At 39.6% G+C, this 23,182-nt stretch overlaps 1 protein-coding gene across 7 annotated transcripts in view; it reads right to left on the minus strand.

Annotated features, from left to right (window-relative positions):
• Window positions 1-23,182, minus strand: part of CWC27 (CWC27 spliceosome associated cyclophilin) — a 226,780-nt gene that overhangs the window by 165,202 nt on the left and 38,396 nt on the right. The gene's annotated exons all lie outside the window — the stretch shown is intronic.

The following is a 23,182-nucleotide window of genomic DNA, read 5'->3' on the forward strand; positions in this document are numbered from 1 at the left end:
AACAAGGTTTTAAAAAGGGATTGAATGTGGATATGAATATCAAGAATATCCAGAATTATCATAGTTCATTATAACTAAGTTTTGTAAAAGGGATATAAGGCTCATGCTCCCGCCCTAAGCCAACATCTACTAGCAGTCAGGGTGACGTCTACATGGGGGCCCGATAATCCCATATCTGTCTCCTCTGACAGTTCTTACACTTTCTTCTGAAACATCTGGTGAAGACCACTGTCAGAGACAGGATTCTAGATTAGAAGGACTGCGCAAAAACCTTCATACAAACAAACATACCGCACAAAACGCTACCCAGAAGAACTGGAAAAAGGAAAATATTTTTGATTATTTTTTCAGCAGTATATACTAAAGCAATAGATGATTTAGAATGACTTTAATATTAGAATAAAAATAAGATTAGGAATATTAGAAATAGTCCCAGGGAAGAGGATTCAGTGAACAGAGTCAAACACAAATGATAAATACAATTTATCATGTGGCTCGGCAATTTATCATTTGGATAACACTACAACATACATGGTATGTCATGTCGTGGAAAATGACCACCACCCAGTTGAGTTGATCAGACAGCCTGAGGCTCCTTATTGATTAATCAAAGAATACAAGCATATATGCAGGGAGAGACGACAAAGTCCCCTAGCAAGGGGAAGTCGCTCTACCTTACAGCAGTGATACCTGGGTTTATATAGCCAAAAACCGCACATTACCATATGAACTCATACATCCGATGATACCTTATTTGGTTAATACAATAACATCTTCTAACCATCTGCTAAAAACAATTGCTATTAATATACCGGTTATGAGCTAATTTGCAAGCCTGCTCTTTGTTACTTCCCCTTTTTACGGGTTTTGTAAGTGTTAGGTCATTGACACCTGGTGTTTTTCTCCTGCTTGCGGTTAAGCTATTACACGTTGCTTGAGCCTTTTTGAGGAACTTGTACCCAAAAATACCTATTGGTGTACCTTTGGTCAAATGATCATGAGTTATATTTTACGCCCACACAAGCAACTTAATAAACCATAATAAACTAAAAGCTGTTATAACTTAACAGATTTTCTGGTTTCCCTTTATCCAATTCTAGTTCCTCTTTTTGGGGCCCTGACCACATCTTTTTGCCTCAGCGTGCCCTTTGTACAGAAAAACAAGTTTAGCAGGAGTTAAAACTTTTGCTTCTAGCTAAGGGCCTACTTTTACTTTATTTTCAGAAAAAAAAGCCTGGGGCCTTGGGTAAGGTGGGGTCGGGGGGGGTTTCCCTATCAATTCCCTCCTTTTTGATGCCTTTGTCTTACATGGCATCAAACTCCTCACTCTGGATATCCATTAAGTCCTGGCTCTCCGGATGAGGGTTCTTTAAGTTTGGAATGTTGGCATAGGTGGCTTTTTTAAGGAAGCATTCAGCGTGGCATAATGCAGGCGATCCTCATTGGCTAAAGTCGATTCCATTAATGGGTTAAGGGATACTAACTGTGGTGGGGTATAGGAACGGGAAGTTGCACAAGGGCACGTGCAATGTGACCAGCAACAACAGCAACACCAGCAGCAGATGCATACAAAGGTAACCGCACCAATGGCAAAAAGAAGCCATACATACCAAGGGTGTTTTTGGGGTGACTGGAAACTCTTTGTGAATTGGCATAGAACATCACCTTTAACACAGAGGGTAGAGACTAAATGAACAGTTTGGAGAGCGTTTACAGCTTCCTGGTAAACAGTTTCTAGATAGTGAATTTGAGTTTGCAATTGTGAAATAGATTGAATGTCTGGTAGGAGAGATAACAATGAATGGAACCGGTCGGGGACAACAGAGGTCCAATTAAAAGGAACCTGAAATTCCAAATAAACCTGATAATCCTTTTCTGCGGGCCAGTAAATGTTGTGAGTACCTGAGCTGGTGTGGAGGTTAAAAGCCACATCGTGTATGATTGAGGAATTGACATGAACGCAACTGCTATTAGCAGACAATAGGATATGGGAAGCTAGGTCCTGTAGATTACCAGGACCTTCCCAACATACTCGGTGATGAACAGTTACTACCTCCCCTGGGTATAGTTTTCTAAAACATTGCAGCTGTGGGGGCTGTAAAGGCCAAAAGGTCCAGAGATCACCTAGACCTATCCAAAGGTTAGGTGTTATAGCTGGGGCACCGATTAAGAAGCGGTTAGGACCGCCAGGTGTTTTAATTTCCCAAACGTCTCGATGAATTACCCAGTCCCACAAGCAACCACCCCAAGGGCCTGGAAGAATATGATAAGTGGGGGCCCAAAATCCTTTCACGGGTCCATAAGCCCGGAAGGAACACTGTGAGCGCCAACACTTCCATTTAGAAAATTTCCACGTATGTCTCCATGGCCACAAATCGAGGGGTATACCAGATGTATTGGTAAGGGCAGTGGGCCAACGCTGCTGTTCAAGATCCTTGCGTAAGGAAAAAAAGGATAGTGTTGAGATAGTCCTGTACTTCTGAACACGCTTGATCCCACTGCAATGCCTTTCCTGACGTAGCAACCTGGTGGACCATTTGCTTAAGCAGGTCCTGGGTAACAATACTTAGTGCTGAAATAGTATGGAGTGCGCCTATACCGGCCTTCTCCTCAGTCATCTGAGCCCCAGAGATAAATCCCGTGGCCTGGTCTAGTTGTCCCAAGTGACCCTCATGTTCCTGTGTTTTGTAAATAGTCCATGCTGATGCTGCAGTGTTAGCACCATGCAGCAGAGTGTAGTCGAGCTTGCTGTTCCATGAGGCGGATAGCCGCACCCTTAGAGCAATTAGAATAAGTGCTAGTAATTTGAAAGTGAGTGAGGGGTAGGGAGAAATGGACGGTTCCCAAAGTAGCATTTAGAACTGTCCACTTGAATCCGGATAAGTGAGGTTTTTTTTGTTAGGCTCATACCATAATTGTTGGCTTTGAACCTGAATGCCCTATTTGGCCAATGTGATGTCGATTGAGTGTGAGGGGGTGTATTGAAGCAATGTGCAAGTCAGGTTTTCAGTGATAGGAATGTCCTGAGCACAAACAAATCCTACAGCGGCCAAGCATATTCTGTTAACAGTAACATTAGTTCTGGTGGCATGAGTAGCTATAAAACATTCGGGACCCTCATCAGTAAGGGGCCAACATGTACCTGGGACTAACACGAGGTCTGTATCATGGTCAGTGTCCCACGTGTCTATGAAAATTTCAGCTTGGTCAGGTTCTCCTGTATAATTAACATAAGAGGTTATATTATGGTAACTAAGATACACCATACCAAACGCATTCCATTTAACATATCGTTCATATACCTGACCCTGCAAGGAGAAAATTAACTTGGTTAGTTAATAAGAAAACAAATCACTAGAGGAGGAGGGTCTGGGCCACTGTCTCGGAACGGGCATGATTTTCTGAGATATTGAGTGATGGAGTTACTACGGGAGGCTTAACTAAAGGGAGGCCGTGGGGGGAGCAAGGGAAGGATGGGGATTCGTCTAGCAGTTTTGGAATAACCTGATATTAAGTAGGTCCATCTGAACCCCCTTGGGTTTCTTTTTCCTAGAAGAACCATACCACAACTGCTGGGCATACACTCGGATACTTTTTCAGGAGGCTTTAGGTTCATTATATGGGAGAGAAAATACTATAACAGGGTACAGGCTATGGGTTTTCCCTATCAGTCACTACCATAAAAATTTTTAAATTCAGTAACAGTATACGATGAAAAATACCTGAAAAAAAAATGGCAGAGGGGAAATCCATATTTATTACTGGAATGACTTCCAAAACAAATCCGCTCAGTTATCAAAGTAAAAGTTTTTTTCTAACTGCCAGCACTGCAAACTTAACCTAACTTAACCTTTCAACCACAAAGTAAGCTGTACCCTTTTTAACCATGCATCGTCACCAGTAATAAATATTCTACAACTGAAACTTAGTAATCAGTTCTTAGTTTAAACTTGTGCTGTGACATAATGTGAGATAGAATAGAATCCTAATAACTCTTATATGGCTATGTTAGCTCTTCGGTGCGGTAAGGAGTGTAAAATAATAAAAATATAGTAGATTAAGCTGTGACATGACTGTCTAGACACAGGCAGCAAATCTGTTGAGTAAAGGAAGTATACTTTTTTTTACATAAGATAGTCATCTCTGACCATAACTCTACTTTAAGATGTACTGTTCATACTTACAGAAATATACAGTTTCAAAATGTCTTTCTTCCCATGCTACTCAATTCAATTGAAACAAATGAAGGAAATGGAGCATAAACATTTTGCAGTTACAACGTGCATTACTATACCACTGCTAAATCCTTCCCAGTACATTACAAAAATCACACGTGCAGGTAAACAACTGAGAGCATTGCAGTACTCTGAAATGATATCTTGCCCTCAATACTGTGCTAACAATCCACTATATAATAAGGATTACACATTCTCACCTTCCATCACACTAACTGCATTTTCACGGGTCATCTAAGCATCCTTTTTCCAGGTGACTAGACAAGTGCATACACAAACTTCACCTAAAAATACACTGACTCTTGCCAAGTAACAGCAGGATGAAATATACCACAGTAACAGTCCAGTCTTTGTCCCAGGCTAACACTACACCTATTAACATGCTTTGATGCTGAGCCAAGAAAAATCTCAGTGCTGGGATACAGTTTTTGTGCCTAAACAATCTATGCTTGTGTTTAATATACTATCATCTGCTTTTAAGTCACTGCCAATCATTAACTCTACAAAGAGAATATGTCTGGGATTTTTTAAATGAATTTTAATAAGGTAAAGAATACAGAAAGTCTATAGTATCTTGACGAAATGAATGAATCATGCAACCCTTAAACTAAGTAGATGTGCTTATTAAAAATAAATAAATCAAGTATATCTAATATCTGTTCAGAACAATCTTTTTTCCCTACATTTTAGTTCCATACTTCTGGAATATTAGATTTCTCAAACAAAATATTAAATATGCAAATTAAAATAAAAAAAGGAACAGGCTCAACAACTCAAACTTATATGTTGCTTAAGAAGCGATTTTGACCCCAGGAAACAGAAGAATCTTCCTCCCTTCCCTGGTTCCAAAATGGTTTGAAAGAGAATCCCTTTTAACTGATTAATAAGTAACTGAACCAAGAGTTTTTAAAGCAGAAGTGGAGGAATTTTGAAACATGTAGCTAAATCAAACATCACAGCTTCCTGTAATGAACTTTACTTAGCCTGCAATTAGTGACCTTGAATTCACTACACACTGAAAAACAGGTGCTCTTTTTCTAAATTAAATCAAAGTTTATCAACAAAAAATGCCTTTAGTGTCAATATTAGGATTTCATTTAGATGATACATAGGGGAAGATTGAAAAGACATAAGGTAGCAGAACTGTGATTAGGTGGCTAAACATTTGTTAAAATAAAAAATAGCATAATGTTCGGAATGCCAATTGAGGTTCTAATTTAATCAGGTTTGACAGTCCTTCATTCTTTTCAATGGAGCTCAGTTGCACTATCTTGAGTTTACTCTGAAGGAGTCTTTTGGATGAGAATTTGAAAAGCATAGTCCTGTTTAAGATGGAAGTTAAAAACCTCATGAGACTATTTTATGAGAATAAGGTTGTTGTCCTTTGTATCACTGGCCAAAATGTTCCCTCCTCTCCTTTGCTGTATGTCATACTGATTGACTGTCAAATTCCAAGCCAGAAGTGGCAGATTTCAACAATACTGTAAGGATTTGGTGCCTGTTTCAAATAAGCAGTTCCACTAACTGAGTGAAACTATTTTTGCAAGTGTTTGCAAGCCCAGGCTCATAATTTAACTGGTTTTATATACTTGGGGTTGATACATGATTTATAAATGAAAAATATTGGTTAAAATTATGTTGAACTCACATATGCCACATGATGAATCATTTACAGTATAACATGTACATCAATTTGAAAATACAATACATCAAATACATCTTCAAGTGACAGTAACTGGATCCATAAGTAATTGTGGGTGCAAAATTGTGATTGAAATAATTTGTATCTGAAGATTTCTGGTAGCAAAAGGAAAGAACTGTTACGGTTGGTCTGAGAATTTGATCAGTAGTGCACATAATTTACTTATTGTAGACGGGACTGGTAGCATGACCTAATTAGTAAGGTTGCTCAACTTCTCATTATAAGCCCCCGTTTTCAGTTGCTTATAAAATGTTGCCAAACTTTAACCATTTGGCTGAAATTTCCCATGCTGGATGTCTGCTTCAGGCTAAATTATTGGAAAATTTCATCTAAAACAATTCAACCATTTCCAGAAATGTGAGAGTTGGGAAAAATAGGCAGTTTTCCCCAGGTTAAAAAATTCTGGCAAGCTTTTCTTTGAACAGCCTTAGCACTTCTACATTTTGGACAGGAACTTAAAATTTGGCAAGGGGTGGCCTGCGTGTCAGTGATGTGCCTTTTGCTGTCCCCATGAAAATCCACCCAAATTTGGCCAAATTATAAGATTTAGAAAAATAGCAGTTGGCATATGGTCTAGCTTGCTAGAGCTTAGCTAAAACCTTTAAAGATTTCTTCCTCACTCATCACGCTCAGGATTCTCACAGTTCTTAGTGCTGACCAGGCTGCACATGAACCATTCCCGCAAAGTAACTGAACATGTTCCAACCCATTACAATTCCTATGTGGGGATAGGGCTGTGCATGCACCAGCCTCACAGAATGATTAAGCACACTCCAGCTCAGGGTTAGAGGGGCAAAACCACACTTTTACTGTAATGGCCACACCAGGCTACAGGCACCCAGGCAGCATGAAGCCATTTGAATGAAGATGGGACAAAAACAAAACCAGAGGGAGGGAAAGGGCTATATAAGGACAAGGAGTCTGGCAGAACGGGAGTAGGGAGAGAAACTGGTACTGCCTGAGCAAGAAGACTGGGAGCAGTGAGGGAAATGAGAGGGGGATGGGCAGGGAGCAAGGAGGCTGGTGGTGGGAGAAAACCCTGACATCAGACAAGGAGCTGGGGAGAGACTAGGATTGGCTAGACAAGGAGACTGGAACAGGCTTGGATTAGGAACCAGTGGGAGAGGATGAGGGGAGGGGAGGGGAGACAGATCTGAGAAGGAGCTGGGTTGTAAGGGAGAACTGGGACTGGGACAAAAAGCCAGGGAGGTGAGAGACTAGGATACGAAGCCAGATGCAAGAGACTGATAATTGGATGAAGAGCTGGGAGCAGGAGATGAAGAATGGGAAACAGGAATGGAGGGGGAGAAGAGAAAGACAGATTGGAAGTGGATATGGAGACTGGGACAGGTGTGGAGAGGGAGTTGGGTATCGGGCATCAAGCCCAGATACCAGACAGGAAGACTAGGACTGGGACAAAAATGCAGGGGGTGGGGGAGGGGAGGCACGGGAACAAGGACAAGTAGGAAGGGATAGGACAGAAGGGGTCAAGCTTAAGGGAAACAAGCAGAAAAGCCTGAGCCCACTAGAGCACATTTCTCTCCAGAGTCTGGAATGGAACCCAAGATTCCTGAGTCTCACCATTCCCCTGATATCAGCAAATATCTGTGAAACTCATTGCCAAAGGGTGTGTCTAGTACTGGTCCACACAGAGGATGACAATCTACCATTGTTATCAGGTACTCCATTAGCTGTAGCAGCAGAGGTCTGTGCAGTGGTTCTAAAGTTCTGACCCTGCTGATGAACTATGTGAGTGTCAACACGCTTTACAAAAACCTAAGAACATAAGAACTGCCATACGGGGTCAGACCAAAGGCCCATCTAGCCCAGTATCCTGTCTACCTACAGTGGCCAATGCCAGGTGCCCCAGAGGGATTGAACCTAACAAGTAATGATCAAGTGATCTCTCTCCTGCCATCCATCTCCACCTTCTGACAAACAGAGGCTAGGGACACCATTCCTTACCCAGACTGTCTAATAGCCATTAATGGACTTAACCTCCATGAATTTATCCAGTTCTCTTTTAAAAGATGTTATAGTCCTAGCCTTCACAACCTCCTCAGGTAAGGAGTTCCACAAGTTGACTGTGCGCTGTGTGAAGAACAACTTCCTTTTATTTATTTTAAACCTGCTGCCTATTAATTTCATTTGGTGACCTCTAGTTCTTGTATTATGGGAATAAGTAAATAACTTTTCTTTATCTACTTTCTTCACGTCACTCATGATTTTATTTACCTCTATCATATCCCCCCTTAGTCTCCTCTTTTCCAAGCTGAAAAGTCCTAGCCTCTTTAATCTCTCTTCATATGGGACCCATTCCAAACCCCTAATCATTTTAGTTGCCCTTCTCTGAACCTTTTCTAGTGCCAGTATATCTTTTTTGAGATGAGACCACCACATCTGTATGCAGTATTCAAGATGTGGGCCTACCATCGATTTATATAAGGGCAATAATATATTCTCCTTCTTATTCTCTATCCCCTTTTTTAATGATTCCTAACATCATGCTTGCTTTTTTGACCGTCTAGGAAATTACACACAAAAAACTACATTAAAAGAACATTAGCAAGGTTGCAAAGTCAAGCACTCACAAATTAAGAAGTGGCAAAAATAAGGTTATCTGTGCAACCTTTATTTGGCCCCCTTGTGCATAAGTATTATGAAACAGTCTTTAATTCCATGATACCATAGAGGCTGAAATCACTTCTGCCCAAAGTGAACCTATGTGTTGTTTTACATTTTTATATTATCGTGGCACCGAGATGAGATTCTCCAGTTAGGATCAGGCCAGGCACTGTAAAAATACTTAAGCAACTATTCCTACCTGAAGATCTTAAATCTAAATTACACAAACAGTGGATGTAAAAAAACAATGAGGAGGAGGGTGGAGGAGGAGGGTAATAATTATAGGATTATGTGTCTACACAGACTAGCTATGCACATATTTTGTAGGATTTGAGGGTTTAAAAAAAAAAAAAAAGCAAAGATGTTAATGATATCAGTAATTCCCATGAGCACATGCTTGTAGTTAGATGTTCAGCTGTGTGTGTGCGTGCGCGTTCTCTGTGTTCTCCCGGGGTGCTGCCCCAGCTCTGCACAGACAGCCGGCACAGCAGACCTCGAGCAAACAGCCCAATAACCACAAGATCCATCAAGGTACAAAGGCACCACATCAGGTTTATTGTTGACAAAGCATGGTATTAGTATCCCACAGACTCTAACGGACCACTACCACATGTATGCCCGTAACAATGGACCAGCTCAGTGAATGGCAGGAATTTCTGTTCCTCCTTAGGTTAGACAAAGACATTCCCTCAGACACATTTTTGTACCCCAATACAAACAGGTTATGTACTGCTCCTCTGACATTGTTAGTTATTGCCCCCTGACATGGCTAGTTATTACTCAGCACCTTGTACATGTTGGTTCAATTAAAAGATCTCTATTACATACGGTCATCCTGTTACATACATACATACTGTTATCTTTGAAGGAGAGGGGGCTAAGGATGTCACTGTGTTCCTATTGTCCTTGGAGAATGTTTTTGTATCATCCTTGATATCGGGAAGTTCTGGTACCACTTGATATCGGGAAGTGTTTGCGTGAGTACTCTGTGCCTAGCACTTCTAAGGAATGTGTATTTCTGCAATATCAGCCTCGTTCTTGCCAGATTCCGTGAGCAGGTCCTGCATCTTGATCCAGCAGCTCCCATTGGCCCGGAGCAGTGATCCACAGCCAGTGGGAGTCGCGATCGGCCAGACCTGCGGACAGGGCAAGTAAACACACTGGCCCGCCAGGGGCTTTCCCTACACAAGCAGCAACCCCTGTTTGAGAAACCCTGGCTTAGATTCTCCTTTAAATTTCAATTGAATATGCTGTTCTTCACTTATTATCCATAACTGTTATGTACTGTTGAGGTACAATGCGAAACAGTAACTGCATTCAACTCCAGAAGTGACGGTATTTTCCCAACAGTATTTTAGTGCTGTTACAAAACTTATTTTTAAAGTGAAACCTAAACTCTTCATCCTGTCCTTGTTTTTAACTCTTTACACTTATCCAGAAGAGCGTTGCTAGGCCATTCTGTCAATTTGTTATCATGCAGTCTTTTCCCATAAAGAGGTAGCCTTACAAATAGGGTGACCAGATGTCCTGATTTTATAGGGACAGTTCTGATATTCAGGGCTTTGTCTTATATAGGCACTGTCGGCCTGGCCCCCATCCCCGTCCTGATTTTTCACATTTGCTATCTGGTCACCCCACTCACAAAGCACCCTAAATGTGATAAGACTTGATCTTGTGTAGAGAACCTTCCACCAAGAATATTCTGTCCACAGCTCACATGAGTTTCACCCCCTGCTCTATCAACTGCAGTGTCCCAGTCCAAGGTTGAGGCAGAGGTAGCCTCTTAATGTATGCCTATTCTGCCCATGGCAGCGAGCGTCCCAGCGCAGGCTGACAAACTTGGGTTAGCAGTGCTTGCGCTAACATGCTAAAAATAGCTGTGTATAGGAAGCTGTAGCTTGGGCTAGAGCTCATGCTCTGAATTTTTTACTGCATCATTTTAAACCAATGAGCTCCAGTTCAAGTCACAACTTCAAAGCACTATCTACACAGTTATTCTTAGAGCTCTAGCACAAACCCTGCTACCCCAAGTCTGTAGACAGGAGGTGGGAAGTTTGTAGACATACACTCCATAATATAAAAAACTTATGGTACAGTATACACCACACACAGCTCTTCTGTTACACATTCAAACTGACTAAATGTATAGGGAAATGTCCAAGATGTTCTCTACAAAATAATTTCTTTAGTGGAGCAACACAAGGAAGATACAAGGTTTAAAGTAGCTTTGCCTTCTCATTTGTTTACATGCTGTACAGTGCAATATATGAAAAAAATATGTTTAAACCTTAACAAGAAGAGCAATCATGGAGCAGCAAATGAAACAGGGCAGAAATTTTGTGGAGAATTTCAGCATTTTTTTGGTAATAAAAACATGTGTTCCTCTCTACAAAATGCATGATAATGCCCTATGGTTACTGTCCTATTTTCAATGCAGAGTAGAGTACACTCGGAGACCAAAAACACACGTTTATGATGTCATAACTGTATAAATTTTGGTTTATTATAATAATTACTTATAGCAGCTGAAAAATTATTTTCCAGAATTCTAATCTTTTTTCTTATTTGCTAGGGAAATGCCACTAACTGCTGGTTTACGGCTGTGTACTATGTCCATTCAAGTCAAAAGACAGACTCCCACTGATTTCAATGGACTGTGAGTGAATACATCCTTCAGGAATGGAGAAGTTAGAAAGACAAAAATTGTATTACTTTCATCTTTCAACTCACTTTCTCTATTACAGTAAGTAACTAAATGGTTATAAGCATGTATATAATTAGAAAATCTCATACGTCTAATCTTTTTAAAATACCTCTGTACGCTTGTTTGGTTTAAAAGGGTAGCACATAAAAGTTGTCAATGACTTTTCCCAAGGGGGAGAAAAAGGAACGATGTCAATAAATCGTGCACTTTGCTGTATGAGCATGCATGGATCTCGGATTTAAGAAAATACTCATTCATATAAATGGAGCACAATAAGATACATCTTTAACAGTTATTCACACCACAAATCAAATGTGCATTTCTTGCAGCACACACAGGGGATGAATATCACTTCTTATTTTGTGTCAAACACAAACATTTTAAATTGGTTTTAATCAAAACTTTCACTAACAGCACTGAAATGCAAGTACCACTTTGTCATATATTAATATAGGTACGCAGAAATAAGAAAATGTTGCAATGAAAAATTCCAGGCACCACAGTAATGAAGAGTTGAACAGAAAAGAAGTGAGTATTCTAAAATACAAGATAGAGTGTGACAGGAAGTGCTGGGCAAGTGTCACACTGAGTTCATGCATTAATCTTTTGTAGTAATACAATGTTCCTGGAGTCATATATTCCCATCTGTTACTGGTTAGGTGTGACATGAATTTGGTAATTTTAATAGTATAGTACAGATGATGTAAATTTCACAAAACCGGGCATTCTTGTTGTCTTTGCCCATGAAAGGACTTGACAAAAGTTGGAGGTCAGGACAAAGGGCAATGACAAAATTGCATGGATCACCCTGCATTATACACAGCTGTAGCTAATAAACCTCAGCATGTTCACAAAAATATCAATTTAAATCTATTTGTTTAATTTTAAGTCAAATGTTTATATATTTAATTAACAATGAAGCTAACATATAATAGTTTTTATTTGTTCTAGGACTAAAAATGTGGCTTGATGCTGAAACTGTATAAGAAACTAAATAGAATAGAAGCTACACATGGTTTGCCTGATTTACTGTTCTTCAGACTGGAAAATGTTCTCAGTTGCTCAGTTAATATCAAACTTCCTTCCCACAAAGCATCATTCAATAAAGAGAGATTTTTTCACTCTATTAATAACAGTTTTGAAAGTATAACTACTGATTTCACATAACAGTAAAATAGGATATAAAATGAATACTAAGAAGATATGACAAATCACCCAACAGATAGGAGTTAGCTAAAATATCTGCAAACTCAGCAAGAGTAAAAAAAATTTTGTAGGGTGATCCTTAATGAGATAAATATATAATTCTGTCATTTCTCTGTTTAGAATCTCAAGATTTTATCAAATTGAACAAAGAGAGAAATGTATTTCCAATGTTACTTTAATTCTTTAACTACTGTCAATTATTAAAGCACGTGCAATTTGATTAGAAGAGCTTTTTTTAAAAAAAAAATTACTGATGAAGATTTGCTGCTTTAGTGTCCAACAATAACCCTTCCAACACAGCATCCTTCTACAGCTACACTACATCAGCAGTAGCAATTTCTCCCAAGGAGCTTAATTCTGATTTTTGCTATATTAGATGGTAATGAACTGGGTAAATAGAGATGAACTAGCCTGTGGCTAATGTGCCATACTCTTCACACATTCAATTCCTGAATAAAGAAATGCATTCAAGAAAGAATGCCATTTGCGGACTGTGAGAGGAAGCGTTTGACTCTTCAGCTCTCACATTAGTTACCCATCTTGTCCCTCTTATCTAGTAATTTTTTTTTAAAAAGATGTTGGTATGTAATAAAAAGAACCTGCTTCCTAAAGTGCCTGACACAGGAATAATTCAATGCACTGCAAATTAAGGGTTTGTCCGCACATGATAATTAATCCAGAACAAACTACAGTGTTAATTTAAATAAAAAATAGTTAATCTGCTTAACTCTGTTTGTGGATGCGCTTATTCTGCAATAGGAATGTGTCTTATTCGCTCTTCTCTTGTACATAGACATCAGATCTTGATGCTTCGGATCCATAAGAAGAGAATAGCTTATGCATCAAGGGAGGCCAGGCATTCTAAAATCCCTTCTAGATGACAGGCTGGACATTCTTTCACTGCATGAGTTATTGTCTGCAATGCTGCCCCAGTCACAATATAGAGAGGAAACCAGGCCAACCTGGTGCCCAGCTGGGACAACTCTGGATGAGCTAGAGCAGTGGTCCCCAACCTTTTCATCTATCAGAGGGTAGCCGTGTTAGTCTGGATCTGTAAAAGCAGCAAAGAATCCTGTGGCACCTTATAGACTAACAGACGTTTTGGAGCATGAGCTTTCGTGGGTGAATACCCACTTCCTCAGATGCAACCTTTTCATCTGGCAGGCGCCAAACGATCACTGCAGCGATGGAGCACCCACCAAAATGCCGCCGAATTTCGGCAGCGACCCCTCTCGATGATGCCACTTTCCGTCGACAACTGACATCGAGAGGTATCCCCGCCGAAATTCGCGAGCGATGCCTCTCGATATCACTTGTTGGCGATAAGCGTCGTCATCAAGAGGTGTCCCCACCGAAATGCCGCTGAAATTCGGCGGCATTTCGGTGGGTGCTCTCCCGGGGCCCAGGACACGAGTGCATTAAGATGCCCCCACAGGTACCACGTTGGGGACCACTGAGCTAGAGAGTAGTCTGTGGAGCCTGGTCCAGAATCTACAATCAAGTGGATTAGGAGACATGTGCAGCAATAGACTCCTGAATTTACTTAGTGTATTAGACTCTTTTCCCCCGATGCTTCAATCTACATGGACATAGTTTTCAGCTCCCTGGTGGCACTTATCATCCATGCATAGTAAAGAGCCAGTGGCACTCTTGTCCAAGAGTGTGTGAGCTGCCGTAGCAAAGGTATGTCAAAAGATCAACTATGGTGTCACACTCCGGTCTGCAGAAATGGAATTCCTCCTCGGAATACAAGCAGCTCTCCAACTTGCATTTCAAGTTGTTTCCTGCCTGAGAATATGGCATAAGTCAAACCAAGCTGTAATAGGTTTGTTTCACCTGTCTCAGCTCTCCAGGCAGATTTAACAGTAATAGCATCTTATCAAAGAACTAGTGAAACTAAATGCGCTAACACATACAGACTGGAGGCTGGTGTATAATTCAAGCAGCCACTAATAATGTAAATGGCCGAATTCAGCTCCATGTTGACAAGCTGAGTGAAGAGGGTGTGCCCCCAAAAGGCAGAGCAGTATTCAGCTGAAGCAAACAGCAGGGACAATAGAGATGTATGAAGAACCCAAAGGGTTTGCTCTTCAGGAGGTTCCTGAGAGTTTTTGTATTTCTATCAAAACACTACAGGAAGAGAGTCATTTTCAGTTATTCTAGGTGAGACCAGTAAGTCAGGCTATGGTTGAGTTTTACTCCCAAGTGTGTGACAACTGGATGGAATGGCAGTAGCTGTCCTTGGATACAGATCAGTAAGATGATTGTTTAGATGCAAAGTAGCTGCCACTGTCTTGGTTTCACTGAGAATTTCATTACTAGGAATAAGTGTTCAGAGCATCTTCGTCTTGACCGAGATTCCCTTCAATCCGATGGAAGTCAATACCAGTGCCAGCAATAAAACGATCATCAGCATACACATTTTTCTCAGCCTGCATTTCAGGAAGGCTGCATGTGTATACACATTGAACAAAAGGGGAGTCAAAACTGACCTTTATGGAAGGCCATTATAGAGCCAGTTAAGCTAATGAATTTTCTCCCCAACTTCCAGGAGGAAGCTTTGACTGGTAATCATTTCTTAAATGAACCACACCACTGGCCTACAGTGAATAACTTGCAGCAGTTTAGCAGTCTGCCTGATGTGCCACCAATATCACTGGCTGCCATCAGATCAATATGGACTCCACCACCTTTCCTTCCTGATCCAAATGCATTTTCTGTCTTGAGTCAGAAAGAGAACCTTGTTTTCGTGGCATCATCCCCTCCTGAATATGTCAGAATGCATTAGCTCTTTTGGCCACAGCATCACAAGGGGAACTCATGTTCAGCTTATTATCCACTTCAGCCCCAAATCTTTTTCATTGCTTCACCGAGCAGAGTCCTCCTTCCTGTAAGTATGGCCTACATTTTGTTCCTAAATGTATACATTTACATTTAACCTTATTAAAAAACCCTTTTTGTTCTCTTGAACCCCCATTTACCAAGGGATCCAAGTTGCTCTGTATCACTGAAATATCTTCATTATTTACCACTCCCTCAGTTTATGTTTTCATCCACGTTGTTGATAAAAATGTTAAATATGTAGGACCAAGAACCTCTGAATCTTTGAGGGTATACCCATAACTAGTTTTTGCATTTATAGGAGGAAAGGATTAAATAAAATGTGTCTTTATTTAAACCTGTTTGCAAGGACTACATTAGAGATTAGAGAGATTCCAGCTACATCTAAGAATAATTAATTTCACTGTATTCCCTATGTTTGTATAACAGAACTTATGAAATTCATTCACAAACTGTTGGGAACTTTTCACATTTCTATTGCTGCGTGATGTACAAAATTGCACAGGAAGAATGGTAATGCAGAACATTTGGTTTATGACAGGGGTTCTCAAACTGGGGGTCGCGAGGTTATTACATGGGGGGTCGCAAGGTGTCAGCCTCCACCCCAAACCCCGCTTTGCCTCCAGCATTTATAATGGTGTTAAATACATTAAAAAGTGTTTTTAATTTATGGGGGAGGAGGGTCGCACTCAGAGGCTTGCTGCGTGAAAGAGGTCACCAGTACAAAAGTTTGAGAGCCATTGGTTTAGGAGAAGATGTACAATCATTTTAATGAGATACACAACCAAGAATTTTAAAGATGTCACAATATCAATGTACGAAGTTAATGTTTTCTGTATTACAACTAACTTTTTTCTCCAACATGTTTAACAAAAATGCACATTCATACATCTGAACAAGTATGTTAATTAGAACTAAGTTTGTATAATTGAAGTTACTTTCAAAAACAAGAATCAGTGTTGCATTACTTCTTTTACATTTTGAATTAGTAATTAGAGCCTCTGGCTCAGAACAATTTCTCAGTCACTTCCCTATTCAGTATTATTTAGGAGACACTCATATGTAATATACTTAAATTTCTTTAAGAAATTTGACTTGGTACCCCCCCCCAACATTTTGATTAAAAAAAATAGAATATAAAATTAACATGACACACATTAAATGCATTAAAAACTAAGTGACAAGGTCTCAAAATAGAACTCTAACAGGGAATCATCCCTGAGTGAGTGTGTTTATGAATAAAAATGACCTAATGTTGTATTTAATAGATATTGATGAAACCTTAGGAAGAGTAAACGGGGTCTTGACTTAAAGGATTAAAAATAATTCAATTCAAAAAACTCCTCCATGAAATTCACTTTGGCTACCTTACATTGCAGTATCAAAGGATCATCCTACAAGGGGGCTTCAAGAGATCTTTCCAGCATGCCCAATGTGTTTTTAATATTTATCCAAATTCGTAGAAAGTATTAGTGTCTTAAATGTATACACCTTTTAAAAAATATTACTTTATTCTACCAGAGCTTTTAGCTAGTTTATCTTGTAGATTCTGAAATAGGCCTAGCCCAGAGCAGGGTTTATGTGCTAATAATATTACCCTACCACCCAGGAGACTAAGTCATGGACCAGGATCCCCATTGTGCTAAGAACTGTACAAACACAACAAAAAGATGGTTCCTGCCCCAAAGAGCTTACAATCTAAGTATAAGACGAGAATAGATGGGAACAGACAGAGAGATGGGAGAGTACAAGAAACAATAAGATGGCTGCAAATGGTACTATTAAAATACCAGCTTTTAGACAAAGGTATTGGCCTTGTTATAATCCAAGCAAAAGAAAATAGACATTTAATTTTTTTAACATGTGGCTAAAATGATTACAGGATATGACTAAGAACAGAACTAAAACATCCCTCCCACCACTAGTTTCCAGATCTGTGTGGTTAATTCCAAAGACATGAGACCTTCCATTTGATTTTCAGATGTCATTATTCAGTAATCTCAAACATTTCTTCCCATTTCTTTACTGCCCAGTCACTCTGGACAGCTATTTCACAGATGCTGTGCAGCATAATATTGCCTTACTAAGGATGTTAAGCTCTTAATTGACAGCAAAATTGATGACATTCACTGTGGCAGTACTTTTCAGACTACAGAACCCCAAAATGCTATGCAATTTTATCAAGAAATTTGGAAGTGATACGGAGAAATCATTTCAGCTGCCACAGAAAGGCAGCCATCACTCAGGTGAAACAAACATGCAATGTCTATTTAGCAATTATAGCAATTTAGTATGCAGCAATTACAAAATTTTAGAATGTGAAGTGAAGCATTTGTCTCAGGATATTGAAGTTAAACACTTCTACCCATTTAAAAAACATCATGAGATCTTTAATGACCAGAACTGGAATAGGGAAAAAATTTTATTTAATATATCTTGAGTCATATGAAGATCTTCAGATTTCCTTCTAGAAATTTCATACACATGAGCAGACTATTCCTGCAATTTTGGGATTTAAACTATTTTTACCCATGGCCACTTCCTCTCTGTTCCTATAGGTAACCAATGCATCTCTGTATTACTTTGCTTATTTTTGTACTGTGGTTGAATGCTGTATGCCATGTAAATAAAAAGCATGAAAAATAAATGAAACTACTGTATTTACAATGTGTAGTACCCGAGCTCCACCTACAGGATGAAAATAAATGTACATAAAGAAATTTTAATGATTCACTATTCTAAAGAACCATTAGACTAGACGGGGATCTCTCTCTATAAAACCTCCAACTGATCCTCTCAAGCCTTTAACAAGCAGAGGCCTGACATTTTTAAGGCGAACTTGATGGAATTCTAAAATTGAATTGGATTCCTGATGCACGAGTCTGACATTTTCTTTCGTCTGGAAGTATGCTTTTGATGTAACCAGCTGTTCTGAACTTAGGAGCTTAGATATGACAGAGTCTAAAAGACTACGACTTTGGCATTTCCCTTTCATACACCAAAGATATAGATAACTTGACAGAATTCTTATCCCTCATGCTTCAACACTAATGTTGAATTGGATGGTCTTCCAAGTCAGAAGATTCATATACCAAAGGTCTGACACATACTGAAGCAACCAAAATTAGCTTAACGATTCTGAGTATAATTATATTTACAGGAAGTGGTGCGTTGGATGTTGGTGCCATGAATTTCAGAAAGTGTCTATTGTTTCCACATTGTTTCCTTTATTCCATTTTCTGACTTGTTTTTTTTAATACAAAATCCATTCGACAAGACAGACCCAACTGACTGTAGATTTGCTAAAAAAGTTACCTACTTAGAAGCCGTAATTCTGAATAAATTACTTTAAAAGCTCAAACACTCTGCTTGCATATTTAAATTTCTGATGAGATGAATTGTCTGACTATACCAAAGGATTTCTGTATTCTGTAGGATTTCTGTATTAATGCCATAAAGAGATATATGGTAGATAGATTGAATCTAACTTCCCCCACCCCCAATAGTTTAGAGATCCCAAAGTAGTGTTAATGAGAAGGCCTTTTTCTTCTTCTCCCTGTGAGCAGTTTACAAGGCCAAACTGCTAATTGTGTCAGCACATCCTGAGACAGAGAGTCTGCTCTCAGAAATGATATGACCTTGCAGAAACAACTGTTCCTCCCACCCTTTTCCCATTCTTTATCTTGCTTGTGCTATTTGGAGATAACCGGATGACCCCCAGAGGGCAGACTGGAATCCACCCAACAGCCTCAGGGATGGGAGAACCAAAGAACTAGATAACATCTGGCAGCCATCATGGAGCCATCATGGATGTGCCATCTGCTGATTGATTCAGCAACAGCATGATGAAGCCACCTCCATAGACTGGCATAGGAATAAACTCCTATAAAAACAGACCCTAAAGACTAAGGACTTTGAGTCTGGTTCTGCAATCACCCTCAAGGAGCACATCTGACAAAGGCTCAGCTCCACCCTCATGCCCAGGTTACCTGGCCAGTAACTTGGCATGAGCAACCTCTAGGCTGGTAACTATAACAACCTTGCAGAACTTGTATGCATGTGTGTGTGTGTGAGTGAATGGAATGTAGTAAATATAACTGTCTACTTGCTTTGCTTCTTTTGGTATTTTGTGTGAGTACACAGGATAGAATATTTATGATTACTTGTTTACTCTGCTTCTTTTTGTATTCACAATAAACGTGGCATTTTGCCTCATCCCCTTTTAAACGATCCTGTTGGTTTTTATTTTATTGGTACAACAGAATAACAATGATAGAGAGCAGATGTTCCTTGGCCCGCTAAAATGCTACTAGAACCTCCCACTGAAGTCATGCACTGCTGATTCAACTCCCTGTTTACTCACAGACAACTCCTGCAGCATTGCCCGCTCTGAACAACTGAAGCCTGGACTGGACTAGACTAGGTGGAGAAATCCCATGAGACTGTCATATCACTTATTTCCAATGCATTCACATGAAGAATTCATTCTTCAAGACAGAATCATCTAACATGATAATGGGCTTGCCATATCATCACACTGGGACCTAAGGTTAATACAACTGAATTTGGATAAAACAGAGGTATGCATTTAATTTCCATGTCAGAGAATGTCAGATTCCTATCAGTTGGAAAATAATAGATTCTAGAGTTTAATGTTACAGGTACAGTAAAGAAGACAGTGATGACAATTGTACACACATACCTATGGCCACTAATGCTTAAAACTGATGGAATCACACGCAGTCTGTAAAGCACCTATCCAGGGCTAAATATAGGACGCAAAGATTCTTTCCAGTGTCCTTATATCTATTCCAAAGACCTTCTTTGTTTGCCATCCCTATACCTAAAGAGATGTTGTTTCAGAAAAATGAAGAGACACTCCCTTTGATGTTCCCAGTTCTGGGATGGCTATTTAATGTGGAACGGACAACAAGGCTGGAGGCCTTAATAATGAATCAACTAGATGTGTCAATTTGACAAATTTTCCTGAAAGAAAGAGAATTCAGCACTTCTGCTTTAGAACTTACTGAAGGTTGCTTTTGAGTGTAAATCTTCAGACACTCTTTATATGTAGGGTTACCAGATAGCAACTGTGAAAAAATGGGACAGGAGGTGGGGAGGAATAGGCACCTATCTAAGAAAAAGTCCCCCCCAAAATGGGATTGTCCCTTTAAAAATGGGACATCTAGTCACCCTATTTATATGTCCCATAAGCCCTGTATTTAAAAGAAAAAGAGAGAAGGGCCTGCTTTTAGAGAATTAACATCAGTCTCACTGGATAGTCTTTTGATGCAGGACAATTTTACAGAAAATGTGCAGCAAATCAACATAAAATGAATATGTAAAATAAATCCATAGTTTAAATGAACTTTTGAGAGTTAAACCATGATATCTTTATAGGTTTTGTGGGGTTTTTCCCAACTAATGGGAGGCTGACTTTCTCTGATGTGGATATTAAAAGCATGCTACAGTTTGATCTAAATTGGGTTGTTCTACTTAAAAAAAGAATGCAAATTTATTTGGTAAAATAAATCTATTACACATTGACTGTCGCTGAACAAAAAATAATGAATAATTGTAACTCTGCTATGTGTCATTTTAAAAAAATTGTTTTTGCTATTTAATGGAACATAACCTACCATGAAAAACATTTCATAAAATATTTAAGAAAAAACAGGAGAAAAAACAAACAATCTGAACTGTTTTGTCAATTAAGAATGTTTTAAATTCATATTAATGTCCAAATATATAATAAATATCAGTGTTTCTTGAATTTTTCCTACCCTCTCCCAAGCTGCCACTGCCAGCTATACAACTTCCAACTTCTACGAGAAAAAAATGCCCTAGTAGCCCAAGAAATGCCATTAAAAGTGACATGTGCGTCCATTGTGGGAAGCAATGACTTATGAACTGTTTCTTTCTTGCTCTGGTAGTTCCCTTCCTCCCAAGGCATTACCTTACTCTATGGACAGCCAACATCACTTTCAAATCTAAGTTACTGAAATAGCTATATTGAAAGCTCGCTATACCCACTGATGTAGCTGGTTCTAGAAACAATACTTTTAAAATGGCTTCACCACCTTTGGAGCAATTGAGATAGGTGACTGAACAGGATGAGAGAGTTAAAGAACATTTTGTTCCTCAAAGCTACACAAGAACCATTGTTAAGTGTGGAAGCTGAACCTGACAGAGGAAAACCAACTATTGTCTGCACTCAACAATTTTCTGGTAGCAGGGTTGGGTAAGTTTTAGTTTCTTTTCAAAAGCTACATTAAGAGCACATAAAACAGTGAAATTCGAAGGAATTTAAAATTAAATTAAAAGTTACTTTTTTGACAATTTTAATTTGTAGTCAACTTAATACACATATAAGCTGATCCTGTGATAGCTGATTAGTGCTTGTGAAGAGAAAATTATTTGGTCAAGAACCGCTGGAGTCCACATTTATTGATATATTGTGAAACAATTCCTAATAAGTTTGATATTATCCACCCATAATATCATCTCTCTGAACATCATCTCAGGAACAGATGCTTAAAAGCACACATACATGCACATGTATAACTTGTTCTGATAAATGGTAACGGAGGGCTTTTCTTCACTACTGGGGTAAGTTGACCTAAGTTACACTACTCCAGCTATGTGATTAATGTAGCTGGAGTCGACGTAGCTTAGGTTGACTTACCCCAGTGTCTTCATTGCGCTGCGTCAACAGGAGATGCTCTCCAGTCAACTTATCTTACTCTTCTTGGGAGCTGGAGTACCGCAGTCGACGGGAGAGCACTCTGCCATTGATTTAGCATGTCTTCACTAGACCAGCTAAATCGACACCCACTGCATTGATTGCAGCAGCGCTGATCTCCCTGGTAATGAAGAGAAACCCTAAAGTGAAGATTTAGTCACAGGTATTTTTAGTAAAAGTCATGGACAGGTCATGGACAATAAACAAAAATTCAGGGCCTCTGACTTGTCCATGACTTTTATTATAAATACCCATGACTAAATCTTAGCTGCTTCTAGAGCACTGCTGCTCCGGGGAGCTCCCACATCCTCCGTGACAGACTCGCAGCCTTAATGATCTGTTATACTGGAGATATGAATATTCTTCAGATATTTCTGTCTACTTGGCAGGAACAGGCTTTAACAGGTGACTAGCAGGTATAATATATTTAGCCTATATATTTCTCAACAGGTATCACTACATTTAACATTTCAGTTACAAGATAAACTTGCAGAGTTAATAGTTTTTAGCTAGAAAAACCTGTAAAATTGTATTGTCACATATGAAGTGGACTAATTATACACCTAGATTATCTTGCTACTTTTCACAACGTGATATTATAATCTCTGACCACATCACATTCTCAGCAGTTCTCAAAATTCATTGCACTGTGACCCCCGTCTCACAACAAAAATTATTACATGACAGCAGGAGGGGGAACTGAAGCCTGAGCCCACTCAAGCCCCGCTGCCCCTGTCAGGGGCCGAAGCAGAAGCCCAAGGGCTTCAGCACCAGGTGGAGGGCCTGTAACCTGAGCCCTGCTGCCCAAGGCTGGAGCTGTCAGGTTTTAGCCCCAGACAGTGGGGCTCTGGCTCCAACCCTGGGCCAGCCATGGAGATCGCATTAAAACCTGGTCTCGACCCTCTTCGGGGTCCTGACCCACAGTTTGAGAGAGGCTGAGCTGAATCAAATAGTAAACTATTACATCAGAAAGACATCAGCAAAGTTACAAATCCCATGGATTTTAACACAGCCACCTTATTCTTGCATATGGGAACAACGAAAGCCCACACAAAATTAATACTAATTATATAATTACCCTAACATTATCCCTGCAGTAAATCAAATACATAATTCAACTGCAGGAT

The sequence above is a fragment of the Gopherus evgoodei genome, chromosome 6 (genome assembly GCF_007399415.2).
Source record: "Gopherus evgoodei ecotype Sinaloan lineage chromosome 6, rGopEvg1_v1.p, whole genome shotgun sequence".
NCBI classification, from domain to species: Eukaryota; Metazoa; Chordata; order Testudines; family Testudinidae; genus Gopherus; species Gopherus evgoodei.